The sequence below is a fragment of the Bombus terrestris genome, chromosome 5 (genome assembly GCF_910591885.1).
Source record: "Bombus terrestris chromosome 5, iyBomTerr1.2, whole genome shotgun sequence".
NCBI lineage: Eukaryota > Metazoa > Arthropoda > Insecta > Hymenoptera > Apidae > Bombus > Bombus terrestris.
Window position 1 is genome coordinate 10,429,246 of NC_063273.1, and position 23,759 is coordinate 10,453,004.

Sequence of the window (23,759 nt, forward strand, 5' to 3'; positions counted from 1 at the left end):
GCCACTCGATGTTATTTTTCGCGAAGTCAGCATATTATACAATCAGAACTTGCCTAAGTATCACAAAACAACTCGGATCGCTTTTATTCAGTTACACATAACGCCAAGGCTATAGCGACGAATTAAATATTCGAAGATTGCAATGCTTATGCTCAAAAAAATCTGTATACCGACACGTTCGATTACATTGACGCCATTGAATTCGTCAGAATGTCAGTATCGTCCGAATACGCATTCACCATAACCATAGCCTTAAAAGTTTACTTCTGGGACTAGTAAGTAGAATAGGAACATCCTGGTCAGATACTTGGTCCCATATTCGAAACCAAATGACTCGCTTTCTAAACGAATTCTTCGTTAGAAATTGCACTAAATTGAAGTCGATTATGTACTGGGCTATCGCTCGCCAGGTGGTACATAAAAATAGTAACGAACGATTGAATCAGAGCAGCAATAAACGCGATCATCAAAATTCAGCTGGCGTACCGGTCGATCGATCTCGTTTGAAACGGCCGGAAGTCCGAGGTTTCCTTTATTCTTATTCCTCTCTCTCTCTCTCTCTCTCTCTGTGGATTGGCGCGGAAGGAGAACGGCAGGCTACTTACGCCGACGGATTATAAATGACCGAGCCTTATCGTGCCGCCCAAGGCTCCGGTTCCCAAGGTTCTATCGTAACAGAGAGATCAGGGTGAGCCTCAGTGCTCCCGGGGGTTTCACGATGACAGGTCGCCCGGGGGCGCCAACCCAATATCGCCACCAACGCCACCACCCCTCGAGAGCCGAGGAACGGTCTCGTGACCGAGATTAACTTTGAATTCGTCCGGCGAAAAGGGTGGCCGGTAGCAGGACGAAAAATTTGTCCGTCGTAGGAGCGGACGGGGCGAAACGGCGGGAGATCGATGGAAATCGGAGCCGTGCACGACGTATCTTCGCGTTCGCCGTTCTCTCCGGCAACGATCAAGGGCTGGAGAAAACCAAAGGGAAAAGCGATCGACTTCGATCAGTCTCCGTGGACCACCTGCCATTCGATTTCAGCGACGAGATTTCGGATCTGACGGCGTATTTCACTGTACGGAACGCACGAATGTTCCATTAAGAATGCGAATTCTTTTTGAACGTGTGGTTTTCGAACTACGATCGCCATGGCTAGATCGATAGTAGTAACAGTAATTCGACAGTAATTCGATACATTCCCTGGGAAGACGATTTATATTATATCCTTCGAGATCGAATAATTGTTTGTCAGGACACGATTTCTATAATCGTTTCTACGTACTGCTCAGAAATTAATATTCATGTGATTTTCCCATTAATAAAGTGACAAATTTTAGGCTGTAAGAAAATTGTATAATAGAACTTAATTACCTGGACTCCGTTTATATTTACTTATCAAACGAAATTTTAGTTATTGCTCGATTAATTGCGCTACTAGAACTTCTATTACACGGATGTGAAATAATACACAGAGAGGGAAATTGATGAACCCCTATTACATGAATCCCAGTTATATAAATTGTTTGTCTCCCGACAAGTTTCAGTAAGCGTATTTCTACCGCATTTATATTTTTCTGCCCCCATAACGTGACCAGACATGTCTACAATAGGTAAATAACTCTCTCTTCTCTTCAATATATCAAAGATTCAGGGAGAAATCTGGTAAATCTACATCTCGGACTAGCCACGATTTATCCTAGAATCGCAAATTGCTTCTAATGTATCTAACTAAATGTAGAAATCAGTGCGATGGAACGTGCAGATAGAACGGGTATAGACCGCGGTGCAGGAAGACTAGGCTCATGCAATCGCGCAATAACGGCCAAGAAATCACGTCATCACAGCGAGCCATCACGGTTGGATTCACAAGGAGCCAGGAGTCTTGGCGTCGATCCGTTTCCCTCTCTGGAGTAGGACGCTTGTTTTCGTCCGGGGAACAAGAGAGAGCCGTTCGTGGTGGTCCTTGTGTTCACAATACAAAAACGACGTTAGGTCCTCTCTCGATTCGTCGTCGACCAGCGTTGTTCCACGGGCTGTAATGGCGAGCCCGTACTGGAGAATAGAGCGGTCTAGAGGCGCGCGGAACGGCCAGCAACCGGCTAACGGAATAACGGAATGGCCAGCGGACCGTCCCCCTGATTGCAGTTAATTTACTCGGTGAATCGAGTTAATGTAGCGTGCCGATCGTACGCTGCCGTTACCGTGCCCTGACGTATCGGTCGAAGAAGCCGTGCTCTCCGGCTCCTGCTCGTCAGGAATTTCTCATTTCCGCGAGAGAGAAACTAATCCCACCGAAAAACGAACCTTCTCATCCTGAGCGGCTACAAGAAACGGAAGACGGACGTCGCAAACTAGACACCAACGCTAAAGAGATACGTTTTCCAAGGCGACGTGGAATGCTCCGATTGTTTTCAGACAGGAAGGAAAAAGGTAGAATAATGGAATTACTCGAACTAAGGTTGCGTTTGATCAGAGTTATGTGAAAGAAATACCGTGTCCTCTTTATCGACAATAATGTGGACAACGTGTTAAAGGCACGCACTTTTCAGCACGTGGAATATTTCGAACGTTTTCAGAAACGAAGGTGAAAAAATAATGGAAAAATGTTACGTTTGATTAAAATTGTGTATCGTAAATGCCAACTAATATTCACCGTCGATGATTAAAGCGAGTTGCTTCTTCTTTATATGTATCGTTTTATCTAAAGCATTAAGGTAACTAGAAGTGCTAGGCTAAAGGATACGCATCTAGCGCACGATGCATCTAATTTCCCACCATTCTAGAGCAATTAAGATCCGGCAATTAAGAATCCTGGCAAGGAGAATCCGGTTCTGTATAGTTCGCGCATGTCGTTTCGCAATTTTACATCCGCAGTTTTGCAGATGAACTTCAACACGCGTGAACCAAGGTTCGAACTGCGATGCGTATCATCATCAGTGAAGAAAGTACGATGAGATCATAACATGTACCGATTAGGCTTCGATATTTAGATGTTTAAATGTCGCAATAGAGGAATCGACAGAAACCTAAATACATACATAAAGATTAACATCTTCAAAATTAAATCTTTATGGAGTATAATTTAGTCCGAATTAAATCTGTATGGAAAATTACGCATAGCGCATTAGCTGAAACTGCATGAATCAGAAAGCTACTCGATACTTAGCCGCACGACCTCGCTACGCTACTACTTAATAACGTTCTCGTTTATAATCCAGCCACGGCGCTATTCACGCGTGACCAACTACCCACGTCCTGTCAATCATCGAAACCACGTTTGTCTACCTTCCGATCCTACCCAATGACCAACCGCTACCCCAATTTGATTCTCGATCGCCTTAAAATACCTTAAACACATTGCGAAACATTGCGAGAAGCAGAAACAAGTGTCTCCTCGGTGTAACCAGGCAACAGCCATAGGAAATTAAACGCGTGCAGGCATCGGGATGAAATTTAACGCGGCGATAAATTCCAGGGCGGAAAGTCGCGAAAATTGTGGATGGCATGCGCTAGTGCACGCGTGCACGCGCGCGTTCCCTCTACAACGCGTTTACGAGCGACACACAGCGGCAAACGCCATGGTGGGAGCTATATCGTCCTCGTGTTGATTTACCGCGGCGCACCGCGCATTTTTACTGCCACGTTATAGAGATTTAAGTGTAGCCAATTATACGTTTACGCCGTTCCTGTTCCCCCTGGTGCCGGGAACATCAGACGACGAAGAGGATCGTCACGTTCTGGGACCAACGCGGATGCAAGAGAGAACACCGATTCCCTTCTTTCTCCTTCTTAGCTTCTTTCTTTCGAAAGCTTTCGCGAGCTATATTTAGTCGATGGGTCAAGAATAAGCGAAGTCTCACGTCGGCCTGACTATACGCTATTTCGGGGGACACGGTGAAAACACGCGGTCTCTACGCCGAACTGGCTACCATCGGGGAAACAACCTTTTCCTTGGTATTCGTACCGATAATAAGAGCGCTATGATTGTAGACATATTTTATGAGTATATTACAGTTGTTACAAAAGGTATTGACACCTCACCTTCCAATGAAACGTGTTTTTATCAGGTTCTACGTTTCATTTCCGTATCAAATTTTGGTAGACGTGTGAGAGTCCTACTAAATGATACGAAATGCAATATTCTTGGATCTAAATAATTAGTATGTAAATTCTATATTATAAATGGTATGGCAATACCTTCCATGGGTATTATGCATATGTTCTATACACTGTATGTGTGCTATACGAAACATTTCATTATGCTGTGTTATAGAAGCAAATATTCGACACCCAGACACCCTGTATTTCATATCGCATATCACGATACAGGTATCTTTATATGAAATAGGATTAACGGTATCAAAAGGAAAGTCACGTCATATTTTGTATCTAAAGCCCGCGAAACAATCGAAGAATGGTTAATTACACGCGGCGATTCGTCTCGCAGTGATAAATACGTTATTCTCTTGAACTGAATGGAGAATAGGATGATCAGGATGATCACGAGTGGAGTTCATGGGCCTGCAGCGTGTTCGCTTGACCGAGCATCGTACACGGTGATTCGCCTTTGGAAATAATAAGCCACGATGACTGTAATAATCGTGATCGAAAACCAATGAGACGGACGTATGTACGTGATCATTAGCAAAGTTGCGTGCATGAAGAGGATAACAAGGGAGCAACGAGCTTAAACGCTACGATAACACAATAATTCCGATAGAAGCAAGTAGCAATTAGTGTCACGCGTCGTCATTTTTATCGACGATCGAAAGGGAATCTCATGGTGTTCTGGAAGATGACAGAGACGAGATAAAGAAGCTCAACACCATCGAATACGTCTTCTCTTCGGAACCGAGAGCCCTACCTCTATTTAGGGTGGCCGTGCGGACTGTCGAAATAAACCGCGCATATGGCCACCGAAAATAAACTCCTTATTCCCATTCCGTCGAACGAACCCTGTTCACTTCAACTCCTCTTCCCTTACTTTACTATCTCTCGTGGTTGTTCGTTCCAGTCCTCGTCCCAGTCTTCGTTCCAGCCGAGTGGATCTGCTTCGAACTCTTTGCAAGTACCAAGCGTAAAGGCGCCGCAACCTTCTGTCTACCAGCGTAGGTAGAGAAACGCATCGGATACCGAGGCATTTATTTGCTGATACGCTAGCTGATACGGCACGCGTAGAATCACGAAGCTCTGGAAAATGTGTCCAAGCAAAAAGCAAGAAGAAACGAAATAAAAAGTATCGTCCTACACGCTCCCATGACTATCGCGTTTCGTAGAAAAATGGCGGAAGTCTCCTACGCAATTGAGATGCTTAAGTTATCGAATCTTGGGTTGCTCCGTAACTAATTTGACGGAAGAGGAAAGATAAGGGAACGAAGAAGTCATTCTTCAAAATATGTTCGACTTAACAGTGTATGGTAAAATTACAAACGAAAAAAAGTGGTTTAATGGAAAACGCAAGTTTGTACATTATTTGAGAGTAAATTGCGAGCAGTGTCGCTAAAGTTTGACGAAATATTGGCCCGTTAAAGCCGCGATTTATTTATCGATATTAGAGGATGTGAAATATGAAAGGAGTTAAATCAAGCCCAGCGATACATATATGTGTATATAGATACGTATATATACATTTCATTTTTCAAAACACATCGTGAACGTCACGCAAAAATAAACGATAAAGAGCGAATGCCGTTAAGTGGAAAATTTAATATCCCATGTTTCTCTATGATGTAATATTTGCAATAAACGTTCGTTGTATTTTCACGCAGTTTTCCACGCACGTATCGAACGTATGAAATAAAGTCGTACCGGTGTATATTTTAGATTCGAACGCTATAAAAATGTGCTTTACTAAAATGTCCGCTCTTATTTTCCTATTTTTTTTTTTTTCAATCTCACGCAACGAACACTTTTTTTCTATCAATAACCATTTCGCTTCTAATTCGATTATCCAAACCAGCACGGCCACTATCCATTAGAGGCGCCATAAACGTCAACGAAAGTTCCAACAATCGCGCCGATATTTCCTCCATATCCGTTTAACAGAAAAAAGAGGGGAAAAAAGGAAGGGAAAGCTGGAAAAGATCGAACGGCTGTAAGATAAAGTTCGATACGCCATCTTGACCGGGGGGAGGAAAGGACTTTTCGCGTGGTTGAAAATCACGAAAGGGGTCAACGCACCAAAACACGCTTATTCTCGTTCGTTCAGAACGGCCTCGACCAGTTATACTAGCACGACCAAAGCGAGAGAAGGAGAGTGCAGGTTCTCTGTTCACCGATTCCGAAACTATTTTCGGCGATGAAATGCAGCTCGACGGATCGTAGCCCACCTCCCGCATCCCTCTCTACTTTCCATTGGTGGTTGACTCCCACCCCCATTTTTTTTCCTCCACGGCCAGCGGAGGTAGATTTCTCGTGTCGCCCTTGCGCTAAGATCGCCACGGTCGATTTCTCGTGGCGCGCTTGTATCACGACTGACACGGACAGACCGCTTAATCCGAGAATCTGCTTAACCAAAAGATTAATTGGCGATTGTGAGAGAGATGAGGCGCGATGAGGAGTCTGCCCTGTCGCGGTGACGGCGTCCCGCGGCAACGAAATCGGCCCGCGTCGGCGTCGCGCGGCGGCAGCCAACGGCGAGCACGCTTTGTAGGAGTTTGTCTTACAAATGAGCCGAGCGACGGGGATAATTTAGTACGCAGCGGCCGCGCGCGTTAACCTTTCGCTGCGCGACACTTGGACGCGCTCGTTACGCTTTGCTTACCACGCGGCTGGCTATGCCTTATTCGGTGCGAACGATCGCGAGCAGATCTCACGGTTCGATTATATGCGAAGAAAGAAAGTGGTACGCGACGACACGTCGCGTCCTGGAGAAAACGTTCGGTAGGATTCTGGTTTATTCTTTGTATAGAGAGAGAATCGTTGGAGGTTTTAAAGAAATTCAAGTTGGAAATATTATTCCAACAGTTGGGCACGTTCATCGCTGATTGCATTCTCTGAGAGCTTTTGTAAAAAATTTATCTCTCTATCGTAGAACTTTAAGTAAATCATTCGAAAACCTATTTTTCATAGTCACATGATTATAGAAGATAATAATAATGAAACGTGGAACATTTAAAATCTTCGTGTTCTTTATATCTTAGGTAAAGGTATATTACACAGTCTGTTACGAAATAACGACCAAATATTTGAAGTGAAATGAGGAAAAGCATACACGTTTTGTAATTATTCGTAGGATATTTTAATTGAGAAGAGTGCTATACGTTAATCATACTAAGATATATTATTGCTCGTCTAATGAAACTTTTTTCTATTATGAACCATTGATGGCTCGCAATAGAGAAAATAGTTTTCGATTGCGTAACGTACAAAAATGTAGCAGTCAAGTCGTTGAGAAGGAGAGACTCTACTTTTGTAAAATTCCTGCAACCACGGTGACGTAAGACACGTCGTCGAAAACCGAACGTATAGACGAAAATACCGACCTATTGTCATCACGGGGCGAAGAACACGAGTTGAAGGGAAGAAAGAACCAGCGATGACACCGAATTTGTCCGAATTAATGTCTCGGAGTAATATCTGGAACTTTCTCATTTCGAGCGAAGCTGCATCTTCTTTTGTTCGTTTTGGATTTCCGAAAGCGACTACAGAAACGTAGGGGAGATGTTGAATCGAACGAGTGATTTCGAGTAATTGTTTACACGAACTTGGGAAAACGGCGCGCGAAGCGACGAGCACGTCAAAGTGGTCGAAAGAGAAACACGTATTTTTCGACACCTGACGCAGCTCGTCAACGATGAACGTCGTACGCTCGCCACTTATTTACCGAGTCAAAATAGAAGGTATTAATAGGTCTCGTAAAAGAGGGTTCTGCGTCTTCATTCCACGAAATTATTTGGCACTTCTCGCGGTGGTCGAACACGTTCAACCATGACTTTTCCGAAACGAATCGCCAACGTAACCGAATCCATTTCCCAATCTCATAACATCCCCTTGCGCAACGTTTTTAAACTTTCCATCCAAAACATTTCGAAATACGAGAGCGCAATTTATTCTTAGACCTGCTCTCACACGCGCGCTTCTTAAATAAAGAAACTCTCCGGCGAACCACACCTTCCTTCCATTTCCATCGTCTCATCCGTTAAAAAATAAAAGAAAGAAAAAAAAAGATGACCTGTTGCAAAACGGCCAAGAAAATCCATCCATACGAAAGAAGGGAAAAGAAGGCGGTCGGGGACAAGCATTGGATCGCAGCGCGCGAAGGCGAGGAACGAACGAGCGAGCGAGTCGAGCGGTTGATTGAGACATCGACGGAGCAGCTGTGACAGTTATCTGATTCATGGACATGCCGAGTATATTTTATGCCGTACGACCTATGAATACAGATCGATCGGACGCGGGACAGCGGTGGCCGTGGCGGCTCGACTGGCCCGAGGAGATCATAGGTACCTCCGCGTATATGGATATATCAATTACGCGCGCGTACGCGGACGAAGCCGCACCGCAGCACGTACTCACGCGAAGAAGCTACGCGGCCGAGCAACGATGCAACGAACGCGTCGCGTTAGACGGAACTGCGCGGCGGGGAACATCGCATTACGATTCATCAGGCGTCCGGGTACCAGTTCCGCGAGGATCCGCGGAGATACTTATCCGGTAACAATCTACGTGATAAATCGCCGATTTGTATCGACGCATCGTGTTGTCCTCCGATACGAAATGACGCGGCGTAAATCGCCTCGCGATCCAGCCGCTCTCGACCTCTTCTCCTCGTCTTCGTCTTCGGCGAGCGATTACGATTACGTTCGTCGTGATCGCGCAGCGTGCAGGCGATACAGAGGATTACGGGACGCGTGTAGCGTGTGGGAAAGCGATATCGGATCGGTCGGAGAGAAAGCAAACGTTGGCGGAAGAGACTCCATCGAACTAATCTGCTCTGGTCCCGGCTAACGCATCGTTCGCGTGCACGGATATTCGGCGGCAAGACGAATCCTCGACAGACGCGGCCGCATTAACATAAAAGTCGCGACGCAGATTTATCGTGGCGAGTAAATAACGATCGTCAGCGGGAAACGACGCGCGGAGCTCGTTGCGCAACCACCGAAGGCGTCTCCGTTAACGCGAGCATTAGCCATGGCGATAACGCGCCGCGTCAGGAATCGCGTAATTGCGCGCATGCAAAAGAAAACGAAAAAAAAAAACGAGTCGACCGCAGACGCCAGAGAATTTTGTATTTTGTTCGTTTCGTGTACCTACCGTAAGATGTTGGAACGATCGTAGCAAATGCAAATCGAGGTGACGCGATTCGAATCTGGACTTGCGTCCGATTCTCTGACAGATAGGTAGTTGATGTCATCTTGGAACGTCCAGCTGGCGTCAAAAGCCATCAGCTCGAATGGCAATGCAGTCGTTGAACGTTAGCGTGGAACGTGAAATGGAACGAGAAACGTAGAAACGCGAAAGGGAGATATCAACGTGGCCGATGCTGGCAGCCAGGCACGTACGGAGATTGCACTAATTAATGCCACGGGACCGAGAGGCCGACGCTGTGGACTCGCTGATGTGCTGCCGCTAGGAACGACGCTGTTACTATGATAATTACCGGCAGAACGTGAGGCTCCGTCTTAATTGGGACTACCGGAGCGAATTAATAACGCGACACCAACGATGACCCGTTTCGCGACACCTCCTACAGCTTCTCGATTGCTCGCTTCCGATTAGTTATCGTCGATGGGAACGTCACCGGTTGACGTTCATTAAGGGAACGCAATTTCTATGCTAAAGGACATTTGATCGGATTTGTGGTTACTTGATAATGGAACGAGACAAACATGGATCAAAGAAAATTGTAGAGATAATGCACGATGTAAATTACAACGTTGGACGAAAAAATGTAAGATTTGATCGCAGAGAAGTAGGAAACCGATCAACTTCGTCGGGGCTAATCGTTTAAACTTTGAAAAATTAAGCGTCGATCATAAGGTATACTATCTTGAAATGAAAAAAAAAAATGTAAGTAGATTAATTTCGCGGATGGAAATTTTAAAACACTTCTGGCTAAAAGTTTACTTTACTTTCTCAAGCGGAGACGAACATCCGCGGAAGAGTCAGTAAAATCGGTCGTATGAGCGGAAACTTAACGCGTGGTAGAAATAAAAGCGTTAATGGCGATGCGCCACCGGTAGATACGTCGGGACGCCGTTTTCGTCGTTTTCTTCTCCGTCTACTCCGACTTCTCTGTTGGTTGACGTACGCGGGATGGCTTTCGGGTACATGTGACGAGCACGTGTCTCGAACTGGTACGTATCGGCTTTCGCCTTGGAATTAGTAAGCGGGTAGAGAGAGATAGTGAGTTTTCGCGGCCGGCGACGGAAGGGAAGCGGTAGGCAGCTCTACTTTTTGTCACCGTGTGCGGCGTCGCGACGCGTTTAAACTTTTCGTCATGCATCACGACGCGTTAACTCCCGTTTATTTCCAGTAGGAACCCTCTGCCACATATTTATAACCTAATCGGGTGCGAACGCGTCGAAACTCCCCTTCGAACGTCGACTATATTTACGTTACGTCGCCGTAGAAAATTTTGAAATTCGTATCGAACGTGAAGAAACTCGACCGATTCCACCGACTTTCTTCGTGGCAATTAGCGCGTTGCTCGTGGCCGAGGCGTCCCATTAACCGGCTAATTAACTCGAAGAATGAAACACCGAAGACGGAGAACCGTGGACCTTAATATTGACGATCTATCAAGCCGACTAGAAATTTAACCGTGACGTCGTATTCACACGGCCGACCGCGTGCACGGCATCAGCATGCAAATACGAAACTCGGTGCAATAGCGAGCACAGTTCTTGCCCGACAGACGCGAGACAGTGCCACGAAGGGAACGAAGGGAGAGAAACGCGGAGAAGAGCTCAAGAGAAATGGGCGCCGGTGGCCAGTAATGAGCCAGAAAACTGGCGACAGCTACGCTATGCCCTCTATATCCTATCCCAACGAGACGAGGCGCGATATTGTGCGACGTTCTCTCGCATCTAACTCTCGCACACGGCCGCGTCTCTGTTCCTTCGCAGTACGTACACATGGTGCGTTCTCGCTGGTGTGCCGGTACACGCGCGGGCCCATAACTCACTGCGACTGGCCCGCAGGCCCGTCTTGTTAGCGCCCCGCAGAAACCGAACTGAGGACCTCTCCTAACTATGATACCGTCTGTTCCACCGATATACGCAGCCCGCTCGAGGGACGAGTCGAGGGACGACGATCCACGATGAGAGAAGCAACAGAAGAAAAACGAGAAATAGACGCGAGTAGGAGACGCAAAGGAGGGGCAACGGAGGGAAAGAGATAGAATAAGAAGAATAAGGGCATATATACAAAGACGTGGTTAGAAGCGAGTACGTGGAAGTAGGATAGAAGATCGAAAGTGGAGGAAAGCGAAAGAGGAAGAAGTCAAGATATACCCTCTTGCTCTTCTGATCCTCTGACTCCGCCAACGCGCATAAATGCATAGCTATCTTCGACCGCATCTTCCCCGGCGGAACGACCGAACGAAAAGAGCGCGTTATCGGTACTTCGACCTGATAAATCCCCCCGAAAGAATAATGAGTCGACATTATTCATGCTGACCCGTCAGCGTCGCTCGACCGGTCCACCGCGTTGGCCTTTCTCTCTCTTCCTCTCCCTCTCTCTCTCTTTCTCGCTCCCTTTGCCCGGAGCCGGCGCGAGTTTTCGACGCATCGCCATTAGGAGTTCCCGACAACGAGCATCGGGAGAATCCGACCGGTAGAATCGGGCCGGACGATATTAGGAGGCCGCTTAGCTGGATCAACTGGAATTCAGCCGGGGTACCGGGCCTTGTTTCGGAGGCCACGAAGGGGGCGGCGGATCCGTCGGCACCGTTTGGTCGATAGAGGACTGCCTGTGAGACTTTTCGTATCAACGACCACGCGGGATCGTAAATTATCCAGGAGCACGGAAGGAGAACGCTGCCTGTAATGTCGCGTGCTCACGACGACGAAGATCGTTGTTTGAGAACGTTGTCAGGGGAATGGGATAGCCTTCCTACGAATTCGCCACGACACGTGTTGTTAACGTTAATGGCATCGTGACACTCTTCCCTGTCAACGGGAGAATGCCTTTTACGCGGCGTGGCTTGTTTGTCGGGGAATATGGGTAATATAGAATCTAGATAGAGAAACGATTTCAGATAAACGGGTGCAACGATCTCTCACAGAGTGTGTCTTCCGTATGTTCACATATTCACGTAACGTATATTCTAGCGAAATTATTTATCATCTCCAGTTGATTACAAATCGTACGATTCGCCGAATCGAAAGTCGAAGAATATTGGAGTCGACGGGAATAGATTTGCAGAACGCAGCCGTCCGACGGTTGTAACTGTTCCGATGCAATTTCCGCTTTCGTCAGAAACAAAACTCTTGTTCGCGTTGGATATTACGGCACCGGCTAGAGTGCGGAATCGTTGCCGCGGCTCCGCATCTATCTGTGACACGTTGAGTGACACGTTTAGCACGCGCGTCCGTTTTATTACGGTCCCGGTTTCGCGTCCCCCTTCGCGCGATCCTGGCCGCGGCTCTCCATCCAATTTCATCGTACAATAAAACACGTGGCGACAAATTCGCTGCTCGGCAATCACGATCGAAACCAGCCCGGCAGTCACGAGTCTCCCCCGCGCTCCGCGACGATGATGACGCGACTTTGCGGTCCGCTCGGCAGGGCTTTAATTTCCCATAAAACCGTCGATAACTTTGCCAACGCTGTAAATGTGATTTACGCGCGCCGTTTCCATTTCCGTGAATTCCACCAGCCGGAGAACGTTTCGCAAACGTGTTTTTCTCTCGTGCGTTTCCCGATAGATAGACGGACAGGGGACCTTCGATTTTCCGCTGGACGTCGAAGAGAAGTTTCATTATCGATTCGGTAACCTAGGCGGCCACTAGAGTTTCCATAGTGTGACAGAGAGGTAGGGGAGAAAGAGAGAGAGAGAGAGAAGTTTGAAGGATCAGAAAGATGACGCGAGGGGGAGTCGAACGGCGACGTACAAAAAGCTAGTTTGTTGCCCGCTCGCCTTTTGGACGCGTCGCGTTATTTAGTGGCGAGCCTCGTCTCAACTCGCTTAAGTGCTCCGGTGACTTACATCCCTTTGGGGCAAGGGCGCGCTAAGGGGGCGTGACCGTGTACCGTCCCGTCAGGGATCGGACGTATAATGGAAAGTTTGTCGAAAGCGGGAAAGGGCGGCTCGGATCGCGTCCGTCGGCCTAAATAACGAGTAGATTTCTTCGAGTACATAGAAGTAGAGAAACTTCTCAAATAAATTCGCTTGTCTTGTATCTTAAATAGAACTTGTCGTTTTCAAAAATATGGCAATTCTTTGGAATATTTGATCATTCGATTGTAAAGGTAAGGGAGTGTACAAAAGAGATGAGAAATTTTTTATACATGCTGGAAATATAAATGATCTTCCAGGTCGTAGAAGCAGGCGCGAAAGAGATGCTTTATGGAACAGTTTGTACCGATATCGAATGCCTGCTCGAATCTCGAGGGTCCTTGGTCGGAAAACAGCACGGTACCAAGTTCAGGCCGGTACTTACGATCAACTGGCGCAGCGAAGCATCGCTGGCGATACATCATCCGGAGAGCGCTTATCTCTCCCGGATCTGCTATCTCGTTGGACCCCCGTCCTATCGAACAATGCCTCGCACGAGATATACCTTGCTCGCAAGAGATCGTGCCCGGCTGCTGTGCACCGCGACACGCTTTATGCCATTAAAATTTTTCCACGACGCACACGCGATCCTTAAAGCCCAAGAGTAACGGAATAAAACGAGTATCGACAGAAATAAAAAACTTACCTTTCAAATTTTCAACTTGTTAGGAGAAGTAAGTTTCCGATACAGAGAACGAAGTGTTTTGTCAACTAGTGAATTTATGCTTGCTAATTGTTAATGGGTATATCACGGAATATTTTATTCGTAATTACACATTTTCTGAAGCATTGTATAAAACATAGGATATTCCACTTAAAAAAGAACATAGTTGCCTTCAAAAATAATGAAATGCTGTCAACAGCCACGAAACTAGACAGCCTTAGTACAGAACGTTTTTTATGTGCGAGATAAATAATTTCCCATGTAGAGATGTATACTAACAATTTATACTCTCTTCTCCTAAATCATAACAAAGCAATCTCTTCGAGATATTACTTCAAGAATCGTTGCAAATCGTTCAACCAATACGAACATTTAAGAAACCTTTCTTAACGTATCGTAATACCACGAAATCTACATGGAAAGGCTAACAAAATATGTCACGTATTGCTGTAGCACAATTTCAGAATTACAAGTTCCTGGATCGAAACTTGGGTTCAAACTTCCTGTACGCTTTCTCACGTTCCAAATATCCCCATCCGTCTGCGTGACGTATTATAAAATCGAATACCACGAGCGAAGCTGCGAAGCCATTCGGCAAATAACAGTGCACCGCAGCGGTGCACCGCGCAAAGTACCAAAAGGTTAATAAGAAACAACGGTGTGCGCCGTGGTTTCAAGGAGTTCAGAGAACGACGTCCATCAACGGCGGCGTGTACGCGCGCTCGATGATCTCGGCGGCCCTTGGCCGTACCTTGTGCTTCCCACCGACGTGCCCTAATACGAGCGGCGTACGCAGGAAACGCCGACAATCGTCTTCGGCGGCTCCAGCGTGCGCTGCACCGGGAGAGAATCGCATAAGGGGAAGCCGTGAATGGCGCGATTCGAGAGCTACCTGGAATCCGCGACAGCCGTCTAATCAGCGCGGCGCGATTATTATCTCCATTTTAAGCATACGCGGAACGTCTTGCGGCGCATAGAGGAGGCCATATACAAGCGCCTAATATGGCGGTCCGTCTCATTGGCTGCCTTAGGTGGATACAGATCGTTCCTCGGCTATTCGAGAGACCGCGTCTCTCTTTCTCTTTCCATCTTGGTGGATACGCGCCGGCTTCGTAAACGCGAGAGTCGTCTTAACACAACCTCGCACACATGTTCCGGCACGGCGAAGGTGGGAGAGAGGTGCTGAACATCCGAGACGAGGGAGGGGAGAGGACAGAAGTTAGGGGAGGGCCCCCGTGTGCTTGGGATGGAGGCAGCATTCCATCAAACCAGACTCCATCTTATGTACGTCTAAACCCCAGGCAACGTATCTCCATTCTATCTCCTTTCCGCGCTCGTCCCCGATCCATCCATCCTCCTTCCGCTCCTCTCTCAATTCTGATCGAACGCTGCTCCATCCGCGGCTGCCTCGTTTTTTATGAACACCGTGTAAAGCCTGCGCGGGATCAAGGGACCGCCGATCGAGAGGATGAGGAGAATAACGTGTTCGTCTCGAACAGAGCAGTCGGCGATTAGTTTCTATTATTTTCGTACGGTTGGGGAACGAAGCGATACGAAGTGAAACTGTTGAAATTTAAACAAACGACTGAAAGAAGTGAAAACTGTGGGACGCGTGTTCTACTTGAATTCTTCTCGAGACGTCAGAATTGATATTCCGTGTCAACAACAAGGGCATCAGTCTTCGTGGATGCGAGAAAGGTCGACGACGCGACGGCGAATGGGCGCGTTGACGTGTCCCGATGGATGCATTTTTAACGGCACGAAAATAGCGGCAAAAACGCGGCGTTCAGCTTCGTTGCCGCGGAGAAGAGCCCACGGAGTTCATCGCAGACAAAACAGCGACAGCTGCGACAAAAACGAGCACGATGTAAACGGCCACGACGACACGGTGTCGGAACCGAATTTCATGTCCCCTTCTTTCTACTGTGTTTCATTTGAATCCTCGCGTCTCTCCCTTGGCGTGCACCTTCAAAGTGGTGTAAGAGTACATAAAGTCTAGCGTCGGTTCCCGTTCGTTTCGCGTCACACGACTATTGAAACCGCGCGTCTCTCACTAGCAAACGATGTATTCGCTAGGTCTCGGTCCTCTACTAAACGTCAACGACCAAAGTGAACCGAAGTTGGCGCATAATAGCGCGTAAAAAGCCCGTGATTATTCATTCTGAAATATCACCACTCTCTATCTGTTCCCTTTCGTTTCTTTATCATCGTTAAAGTAGATCCGTAAAAAACGAAACAGTGGATTGTTAGCGCTCCTAACATTTCACCACGAAACGAGGATAGATTTCGCGTGATCATAGGATACCTGGACCGAGCAAATACACTCGTCGAAGGCGCGGGACCAGATACACGCGTCCATGGATCTAGAAGTCGCCGAGGTCAGGCACACTCGCAGCGACACGACCACGATATCGACACCCGGCTCGGCTCGTAAACCTAACCCCTTATGGCGACGGCGAGTACGTGGCTCGCACGGCACGTCGCTATCTCACGAGAGGCCGAAACGAGTGAATCCGCGTGAAAGAAGGAGGGAAGAGAGCTCGCGCTGGCCGATATGTAGATAGAAGAAGTAGGTGTACAGTATGTAACGTCGCTCGGGAGACCCGTTGCGTGGGCGAGACCTTCCGTTACTTTACGATTATTTTAGCACGGTTGTCCCGACTTGATGTCGCTGAAATCGCAGCAGAAAAACGTCGAGGGGAAAACACGAGGAAAGATGATCGTTTACGACGGATTGGATGTCCCGCCGAATAATCGATGCCCCGTGATCCAGCGAATTTTATTCGAACGTTCGGCTAACTGTAAAAACTGTGTTCTCTCAAGTTATGCTAGGATAAGGAAATTGGCTGCTTCGCGCGGTACGTCCAAGTGCTTGTTATCCGTCGATAAATTCTCGGGTTGTCTAGAGCGAGTCCCTTGAATTATTTAAATCTTATTTCTATAAAAGCGAGTTTCAAGGACCGATAAAATTTGTCAAAGAAGAGATAGACAATTATGATATAGGATGGAGTAGTCGGAAAATCGTACGACCTTGTGGATGGATAAGTATTCAGATTGCATTCGCATTAGCACCGTTTTTACGACAAGCGCTACGCGATAGAGATGAAGTAGATCCAGACGTCCTTCGACAGACGCGTCCCGCAAACCTCGCGATTGCGAAATATCGATAGTGCCCGTATATATAACCGTTTGGTTAACTATACCGAGATGCTGGAGAAACTATTGGATGGGATCTTCCGTCCAGGACGTTGATCCTTGGCGTGTCAACGTTCTGTAAGAACGATTACATAAAAGCTATTTCGGTGCTGCAACCCCTGTCTTTCTCGTGATTAATGAAAGCGACGAATTTATAAACGTTCCGATTCTGAACAGGCAAGGTCATTACCTTGCTATTTTACTCGGCATCTCGAGGTCGTGTTTCTTTAAAGGAACACATTTCGATCGACCGATTACACAAAATGAGGGACGAAATCGTAGAAAATTGCTGGAAGTTAACCGATGCACGACAACAGGGCTACACGAAGGCTTGCAGGCTGCGAAATGAATATTCAGCTATATCGAAAAACGCATCGGCGTGTACCCGGTACTTTTCCCGGTATCGCGTCGCGAGATGATCGACCATGTAAAGCGATCGAAGGGGAATTTGCATCGAGTTTCAGCGTAGCAATTTGTACCGGCGCGAATAACTGCGCAGAGAATGCGAAAAGAGCGACGGCAAGGTAACGACGACTTCTCCGTCGTCCTCGTGTATGTAAATGCGCGGAGGCACCTGCAGTGATAAATTGATTATCCCTGCTGCCCGTGCCTCCTCGCCTCTCGCCGGCGAGGACCCGATGGAACAACGCAGCCGCTCTCGATCGGCCGGAGCCTGGATCGCATTATAATAAATACATAATATCGGTACTTTACATGTTGCGCGGCCAAGAGACCTAAAGAACGCCGGTAAGTGGTGGCCTCCGGCGAGGACCGTGCAATTTTGAGAATTTTTTACGCCGCCTACGATGCAACAACGTCCGCGAATATAAATATGCACACGGTGCTCCAGATGGTAGCTGTCTTCCATTACCACGCCCCCGATTTTCTGGATTCCCTTAATGCATAGAACGCTGTACTATTTCATCGATATTGGCATCTTTATCGGCCGGCTAGCCTCGTCGATATAAAATCGCAGGGATTTCGTGTTTCGAGATCGAACGAGGCTCTCCTCGATACACGATGCCAAAGTGCCACGTAGAAGCGTGTTACACGAACGAGAGAACAGGGACGGGTTACGGTTCTCTGTCAGGGATGCAGAGGGAGAAGAAGAGGAAGAGGAGGAGGAGGAGGAGAAAGCGGAATCGCATTGTTTCTCTTGTCGTGGCAATCCGTTTGTCGGAGCACTCCAGTCGAGCGTTCTCATTCGCCCTTCTACTCCGTCTAGTCTCATCGTCCAGCTTCGGCTTCTCCACGTCCGTGCTCTCGTCGAGTGCTTGGACTTCTCAACCACCCTCGAATCGACCCTCCAAGCAGCAGCGGAAAGTCCCCCCGGCCATGCACGCGCACCCTCCAAACGCCGACAATTAGTTTCCCATTGACCTATACCGCGGACCCCTTCGTGGAACGGCTTTGCGAAAGAATTAAACCAGAACAACAAACAAACAGAGAAGCGATTACTCTCTTTCGTTGGGGTGGACGGTGTTTGGATGTAGCGTGGCGAGAAATCGTGAGAGCCTACACGATTGCTTGCTACACGCTCCGAACAACACACGTATGGAGTATCTCTCAGCCCTCGAACTGTTGTCAGAATTTATGGAGTCGATTTTCGAATTAAGTTTCAAATTAGGAAAAAGAATGTCTACGTGGTGAAATTCCAATCGACGACATAAAAGTCAGGTAGACGGAGAACGAAGAAAGTCGAACTCGGTCGAAGCACAAGCTCATTACCGAATCTCGCAGCAGATCGAGCTAGGCGACGTGGAACAAAACTGGTCTGGCAGCGAGCGAGCCGCGTATACGTGGCACTGATAGCGGCGATACTAGTCGATACGTGGTGGGAGCGCGTGTTAGTCGCGAGGCTTCGTGTGTCACGTCCGGCAGGTAGCGGCAGAACGTGTAGCACACGCGCTCAACCTTCTTTTCACCCCCCTTTCCTATCCCTCCCTGGTCCCGGCGTTGCAGAGACGCCGGTTGTAATTAAACGGCGAGGATGCTGCCGGAATAAAAGTCGAGTGGCTCGGCTAATTAACGACGGCGAGGTGTTGAAATCGAGTCGCAGTATTTCACGTGGAGGAGACCCCGGTTGAACCTCTGGTCGCCGCGCGACGAGCGTGTCGCAAGCCCGAGAAACGAGCCACGGGGACCGCAAGAAAAAACGGGCATCGGTCGACCGTATGGATTCTCGAGACACGGGCAACTAATAGGGCGGGGTGAGAAACACGTTGGCGAACAGATAAGGAGAGAAGGAAGAGACCCATCTGGCCCGGCATAATAATTTGTGCTCTTACCTCTTTCCCCGTCGAGCGTTCCTCGTTCGACGGGGATGAAGAAGAGAAGATCGAGAGTTAGTTGTCTCAATTATAGAGGAATGAGAGAATCCACGGTAAAAGGAAAAAGAAGAGGGTAAAACACAGCGCACCGCGTGTGTAACGATAAAAGAAGAAAGGAGGGAAAAAAGGGACGAAGGCTTGGAAAAGGTGGCTTGACTCACCTGTATCGAATTGCAAATTACGATCGATCCTCCCCCACCCCGTGCACGCCGTTTCTAATAAGAAATTCGATTTATCGATGTGGGCGAGGCATCGTGGCTGCGTACACGCTCTCGTACGGCGATATACCGGAGCGTGTAGTAAAACAATAATAAAACGGATGGAAAGTGGACGAGTTCCGTGTACTGTTATTTCGCAAAAGGAGCGATGATCGTCGATAATGTTTTTTCAAGGAGTGTCACCGCTCGAAAGAAGGGAACAGGGGTCGTAGCGTGCGTCCCTGTGAGTTTCTTCGACGTGTTTCTCGAAAGCCCGACCAAGTTCTGACGGCCCCGCTACGAAAGAGGAGAAAAAAGCGAGAACAACGAGGATCATTGTACTCGTGGATCGAACGCGACGGATTCCTTGTACGATGGAATGTAACGCCGTAATAACACGGTGAACGTACTGGTAATATCTGCCGAGGTATATGCGAAGTACCTCTTGTACGACGATGTAAACGCATCAAGTGCCGCTCGGCTACGTTCTAATAGATATACCTTCTCTTCCACCATATCCTTTTAGCAATGAGCATCGAACATACTTTAAGCTAACGTCAAAAACGGACTCGAATGACTATTCGATGCGGTCGCTATGCTCGTAATGCCGAGCGGCAAAGGTCGGGTTGTATACACGTTAAAGGTACCTGCTGGCACTTACTTCTTGAAAACGTTGTTCCTGTCTGGTGCTTAACGTTTGAAGGATACGTTAGGAATTCCTTTGCAATCGTCTATCGCGTATTGCAAAGGCGTAGACGTTAACGTAACGATACTGTTCCTCGCGTAATAGGATACCCATTGAACACTATGAAGTTTATCAGTGACTTTTATAGTTTTTAAAAGCGGGCCAACTCGTTAATTATCCGGGTATCGGCTGTTAGACTGCCGAGTGCTCCTTTCTTGAAAGGTTACGCCAAGTTTCGTTCTATTTTCACTCGAAGTCTCAAGAATTTACCGACTCCGTTGTTTCCAGTCCGTTCCATCTGCACGCGCTCTCTCCATCCTTCGCCTCTTCACCTTCGGCGCCCATTGTAGTCGACGAAGCCGGTGCGCGCATTGTGCTCCGACACAATAATAATTGCGCTAATGATCGCGCTCGAAAAGCGCTTCGTAATCGGTGGGTACGAACCCCTTCAGCCTCTTTGGTCATCCTTTAAAGTATCCTACGAAAGTATTACAAGTTTCATCCAGCCTGAAATCTGTTAAAAAGTGCAAGTTGCAATTCGTAATAAAAGGGGTTACGCACAGTCGTGGGCTTATGGATCGTTCGAAAGTCTCCATCGTGTCACCGTCGGGAAAAAGCATAAAACCGTTCGAGTATACGCCAACGAGAGAGTCGGATTATAATTCCCTTCCCTTCGGCCCTTCGAACAAGACAGGAAGGGCAGAAAATGAAAGAAAAAAATGTAGAAAAGCCGATCCACCTTTGTCGAGCAATTTTGTGAACTCCCATCGACAGAGAGAACAATTACGGACGAATTAGCGAGAAAAAAAAATGAATCTATCCAGACGCAGACAAAATTAAAAGGGGGGCAGGGGTGGGGGTAATGAAAGAACCGGACAAAATGAAAGAGACGGAGACAAGAGCACCGACCTCCGTTGAACTCGTGCTCGTCACACAGGCCCCTGGTCCACGTACACGTTAAAGGGATAACGTGGACACGCGTGTGAGAACAGAACGTACATTCCTAGGACGCGCGTTAACGTACATAGGAAAGCGGGTAGGATACGCCACGCGGGGGCACTCTCTTCATTTCCAGGCTGTCACGAGCAGAAGAAGATTCGGCCTGCGTTTGACAGCCCCAGGGTCTGGGTTGGCTGCTGCTGCTGCTGCTGCCGGGGCTGGGCCGTAGGTTGGGAGAACTCCGTGCAGGGGCACGTTCGAGGTGGATGTGGATGTGGAGGTGGAGGCAGAGAAAGAGAAAGAGAGCAAAGCGGAGAGAAGACGAAGGGGTAAGAGAGGGAGATGTGGAGAGAAGGATGGGAAGAGAGGGAGAGCAAGTCGGCGTGTGCCCATGTGCCGGTACCACCGATTGTACGGTGTCGTACCGTGCTACATCGAGAAACCACCCTTCCCTCCTACCTTTCTCTATTCCATATAGCTTCGACTCACCCTCCACTAGCACACTTTCAAGCTATATTCGTCTCTTCCACGTTTTTTTTCTTTTTCTCTTCTGCCTTCTTTTTTTGTCTCTTCGCTTCTCCGTGTATATTTTCCTGGCGTGTTCTTCTCTCCCTGTCCTGCTCTCTGTCCTCTCGCTTCTTTGTCCCCCGATGATGCAGCCGGCAGACTCGCTGCCTCCGTCCTTTCGTAAATTCCGCGTTTTAATTATTCCACCGTGTTTCCTTTGTCCTTTGGCGCGCATACTCGCCAATGTGCTCGAGCACATCTCTCGAGGTGGACGAAATAGAGCACGTCTGCCCTGAAAAGCTTCTAAAACGCTGGACTACCGGCAACGATTGATGAACGACACTAGGAATACGTTCTACGTGAGAATCGTAATTTTCCGACGAAAAATATGATCTGCTCTAAGAAAAACGTGGGAAATAATAAGTAACCTACATAGTTATTATTTCCAGACGGTACGCGGACACGTTTTGCATTTCAATGAAGGACCATGGTCGCTTGGATTTTCATATTTCGGAAAATATCGCATGACCGTGAGGCGATACACGCGTTGCTCGACGCTGAAGCGAGAATAAAGACGCCGTGAGGCAGTCGATAACGACAATGGAAGGAAGAGGCGAAATTCGGAGAGGCCGCGCGGGAGTCTGCTACGCGATAGGTGGAAACACGTACGGAGTAGACGGGAAACGCAGATGCAACGACGGCTGCTGTTTAATATCGGAGTCGCATATGGGCACGCTCTGAGACACATTTCACTAATATTGCACTGCGGCCCAGCCGCCGAAGCGAGAGCGGAGTCGCGCGAATCCCAGTCACACACGCTTTACATATCTCTCGGCGCATTAATATATTCAACACATATGAATATTGCTCGGAGAGGAACGGAAGAAACAAGGTAGATAGCAAAAGGAAGAACGGAGAAGGAGGGGGGAGAAGGTGGACGGAGAAAGAGAGAGAAATGGTGCACTCTCACCAGCTAAACCATTGTGCCTATCTTCGACTTCATGAAATCTGCAGTTCTCCCTCTCTGTTTCTCTTCTCTTTCTTCTCCTCCTCTCTTACTCTCTCGCGACTATCACTGTTATGTATGACTCCACCTCTCGCTCCTCTCTCACTCCCCGCTATCTCTCATTGTTCTGCGACAGAGCTTTGTGCTTTGTGCCTCCCGCAACTCCGGAACTATTTCCGTGCCTTTGAGTAAGGAACTAATGAATACGGACCGTGGATAGCGGCACGCCTGTGTATATCCCGCGACGTGTATCACGTTTATCGGGCTGTCGCCTTCCTTCTTCGTCTCCTTACTTCCTTTCCCTGCCTGTTCTTTTTCCCTTTTAACTTGCCGTATCGTCACGTGACGCCTCGATTGTTCCAACGTCCACCGATCCGCTATTTCCACCCGCTGCCACCGGTCGCCTATCTCCATTCCCCGTGTCTTTAATCCTTCTACCGTTTCACCTTTCTTTCTGATACTCCGACAACCATAACTCCTCGGTTATACAGGGTGTATCGCAACGGAACGACGATATTTCAATGAGAAGATAATGACGACGGATTCGTTTCGTTACAATACGATTCGTACACAGAAGAATTCCATACGGTATACGGAAATTTTTATCGTTCGTAATAAGTTCCCCTCCTCTCGTGTTTCACCTTGTTTAAAGTTCCTCCTACTTCGAGATTCGCGTCACGGCCGAGTTCGTCGTGCAGTTTCGACGGGACGTTTTCGAGCGAGGCGTTTTCTGCCTCCATGGGAACCAATTACCCTCCCACCCTTTCGCAAGAATGGCCGCCCCTCTAGGCGATGGTCGCCGGTATGCGAGTCGCCTGTGTTCCTGTTGCTGAGTGACTGCGTGTAAGTACGAGAGGCTATGTGCACGCACGAATGCACGCGTTGCGATACATCGCACTTGTAAATGACCCAATTACTGTTTCTAAACTTCTTCCGTATGATGTTCTAACGAAACCACAGAGGATAAATCTATAGGAAAGGGAAGATCCCTGAGATTCTTCTAAGAAATCCATTTATACG

At 47.8% G+C, this 23,759-nt stretch overlaps 1 protein-coding gene and 1 long non-coding RNA gene across 6 annotated transcripts in view; one reads left to right on the plus strand and one right to left on the minus strand.

Annotated features, from left to right (window-relative positions):
* Positions 1-23,759, minus strand: part of LOC100644518 (homeobox protein homothorax) — a 500,427-nt gene that overhangs the window by 198,862 nt on the left and 277,806 nt on the right. The gene's annotated exons all lie outside the window — the stretch shown is intronic.
* LOC125385152 lies at positions 13,009-14,367 on the plus strand. Its single transcript, XR_007224169.1, has 2 exons — positions 13,009-13,410; positions 13,477-14,367. It is a non-coding gene; the product is annotated as an uncharacterized LOC125385152 (long non-coding RNA).